The 3,291-nt window shown below is 46.9% G+C and overlaps 1 long non-coding RNA gene across 1 annotated transcript in view; it reads right to left on the bottom strand.

Annotated features, from left to right (window-relative positions):
• Window positions 1-2,502: 2,502 nt before the first annotated feature.
• LOC102491741 (uncharacterized) overlaps window positions 2,503-3,291 on the bottom strand; it is a 17,320-nt gene continuing 16,531 nt past the window's right edge. Inside the window, exon 5 of the long non-coding RNA XR_337404.1 lies at window positions 2,503-2,943. This is a non-coding gene — a long non-coding RNA (uncharacterized LOC102491741). The remainder of the gene's footprint in view (window positions 2,944-3,291) is intronic.

Genomic DNA, 3,291 nt, shown 5'->3' with positions numbered 1-3,291 from the left:
TCAGGGTACTCTGGGGGAGGCACCACCTGAAATGTTCCATGGTCCTAGAGACACCTTTCTGGGTCTTAGACGGCCAAACAGGGGACACTGACTACTCCTAACCATGGGGTCTTGGTAAGAAAACCTCAGGAGTCTTTTCTCCTCTGTTTCTCTTTACTCTTTCTGATGAAGACCGGTTAACTAGCGAGTATAAGGCTGGCACGGGAGATGTTCCCTGATGAGTACGACTAAGCAGGATGCCTAGTGGTAATTTCAGGGCCAACGGGACACAACTGAAGGAACCTCAGATTCCACCAAGATGTTGCAAGACTCAGGAGCTAGGTAGAAGCCTAGTGGTCTAGGTTGCTAGACTGAGGTTTCAAATCCCTCTTAGCTCTTAGGATTTCTCTCTCTTATTAGTCCTCTCTGTCTGTACCATCACTTTAAGGAATATTTCTTGGTGGGAAAAATGTTTTTAACCACTGTGTAAATGGCTAATGAGTGACTGTGTGACAGTGTTCGCGGCTCCACGGCTTCAGCTACGGCTGAGGGGGTCTGAGGGGGTCCTCACCTGTGGTTCTGTGGTGTCCTCATACAGCTTAGGGTTGCACTGGACACTGGGGGATTCCATCCCTCCCTGTGAGTCCAGTCCTGGGGACTGGTACCAGGCAGCCAATGCTAAGAGGCACCAAATTTCCCGCATGGCCAGGCAGACCCCTTCGGTCAACTCTTTGGAGGAGACTCCTCCCCTTTGTTTGTCTTGCAGCATCATTGCAGGGAGGAAAACATGGAGATACTTGATTCTTTTGTCAGGAAGGCCCCTCTGCCCTTGTGCTCTGGGCACTTCCTTCCTGAGCAAGTCCAGGAAACTTCCCTGAACGAAGACACAAAGGCTTACTTCGCTCATCTCTCTCGTGGGTCAGAAAATTGCCTCTGCTGTCAGCACTCTTGGTTCGGCTGTTCAGAAAATGTACCCCTATCTTGGTTAGGTCCCAAACATGGACTCCTACTTATCATCCATTTCTTTTTTCATCTTCCTGTCCTTTGTCTGTTGCTCGGAAGGAGCACTGCCAATTTAGAGCAAATTTTGCAAAGTGTCATTGCTTTAGGGATCTAAAGCTAAGATGTGCTGTTTTAACCCTTACAAGAACATGCAGAGAAGCTGATTCCAAGGCAACGCCCATAAAGAAGCATTTAGAACAGAAACCCAGACAGTCCATTCCGGGGCCCTGAACTGTTTTTGACCTCAGTATCAGCCATCTCATCCATCAGCTCAGACCGAGCTGCCTGGGTGTTAAAAACAATTGACAATTGGAGATCTTTGCAGTGGCAGTTTTACCCCCCCCCTACATTAGGTCCCAAACATGGACTCCTACTTATCATCCATTTCTTTTTTCATCTTCCTGTCCTTTGTCTGTTGCTCGGAAGGAGCACTGCCAATTTAGAGCAAATTTTGCAAAGTGTCATTGCTTTAGGGATCTAAAGCTAAGATGTGCTGTTTTAACCCTTACAAGAACATGCAGAGAAGCTGATTCCAAGGCAACGCCCATAAAGAAGCATTTAGAACAGAAACCCAGACAGTCCATTCCGGGGCCCTGAACTGTTTTTGACCTCAGTATCAGCCATCTCATCCATCAGCTCAGACCGAGCTGCCTGGGTGTTAAAAACAATTGACAATTGGAGATCTTTGCAGTGGCAGTTTTACCCCCCCCCTACACACACACACACACACACACACAGAATTCTTCTCCTTGGTGCAGCCACTCACATGCTCTCACAGCCCTGTCCTCCAGGCTGTGACAGGAGATCAGACGGCCCCCCAGGGAATCTTGGAGGTCACACCCAAGGTTCCTAGGGCTGCATACCCTGAACCCCTTGTCACTGTACTTCCCAAAAGATTAGCCCTTTTGTTTGCCTGGGACTAACATCAGGGGCACCTCGTGACCAGAGTAGGTTCTTAAGGTTCCTCTTAGTTTTAGTTTACTTGGGAATCAGTGGGGTTTTCATTACCATTACACTGTGGTATTTCTAACTTGTTAAAAGCCCAACATAATTCGCCTGGAGCCTATGGGCGAGGCAGGGGGAGTGCACCCGCTTTCGCTTTCGGGGTGGGAAAGGGGAGGCTCACAGCAGCCTGCATGTGCTTGCACTGCTCAGCTCTGCTTGGACCGCTCTGCACACAGCTCTAGGCTGTAGCAGCAGCCAGCCAGACAGGGCTGAAGGAGCCTCCAGATGGAAACAGCAGCAGGGAACAGGCACATGCTCCAAAGCCCTACCTGCCTTCCTAAACCGGAGTTGTTTAACCATGGGTGGTCAAACTAGTTCCATTAAAACCCCACTGAATGTATGCTTAAGCATTTCAGAAAGGCCTTTAAAGGAGAAGACTATGGAACAAAATTATCAAAAAGTAAACTAAAGACTCTTTGTAAAATAGAATATTTTACAATATATTCTATGAAACATATCAGTATATTATATATCAATATGATATTTAAAATAGAATATCAATCAATGACTGGCCCTTGTGAAAAACCCTCCATCCTGGTTACAAAATTGTTCCTAAAGACAAGAAACCACATTCTAATAATGGGCCCTATAGCCTTGTGCCAAACAAGGAGTTAAAGTCAGTTTTTCAGTCAACCCCAAAAGAGTCAAACCTTTACCCCCCAGCCCCCATAACCCAAATAGACAACACCTGGGGAAGGAAGATAAAAATCAGGGTGAAGCTGGAGCTGCTCCCTTGGCCCTCTTCTCACCAACACATACGGAAGCAGATCCCAGGAGGTGGGGGAGATGGGAGAGATGGGGGAGAGAGGGGAAGTAAACTCCACCACGCTGGCGCACTCCTGCCCCTAAGGGAGGCCTCTCCTCCAGAAAGACATCCCAGGGTCCGTCCTTTCTTTGTTTATGTCCCTTTCTCAACCAGCGATCTTTGCCAGCAGCTCCTGGTTACTCTCTTCATGTCTGAGGAGAGAGACAAAATAAGTGCAGAGACTAAAAAAGCTACATTAGGACTGAGAGAGAGAGATCAACAACAACCAAAACGATCTAAAACGACCTAAAGGTGCAACAAAACACGGCCAGAGATTAAAAGAAAGCGGTCATGCATGACCCTCAGTAGCTGAAGACCAATACAAACATTGTGATAAAAAAGGACACTGGTCAAGAGATTGTCCGAAACCGAGGAGAGCAAAAAAAAAAAAAAAAGAGAGAGAGAATGAGAGAGAGAAGGTCCTCAGCTTAGAAGAATCTAGGCCAGGACCCTTTTTTTTTTTTTTTTTTTTTTTTTTTAGAGGTTTTTGTTATAGGGCG

Source organism: Tupaia chinensis, unplaced genomic scaffold (assembly GCF_000334495.1).
Source record: "Tupaia chinensis unplaced genomic scaffold, TupChi_1.0 Scaffold145814_1, whole genome shotgun sequence".
Lineage (NCBI taxonomy): Eukaryota > Metazoa > Chordata > Mammalia > Scandentia > Tupaiidae > Tupaia > Tupaia belangeri.
This window is presented reverse-complemented; position numbering and strand designations above follow the sequence as displayed.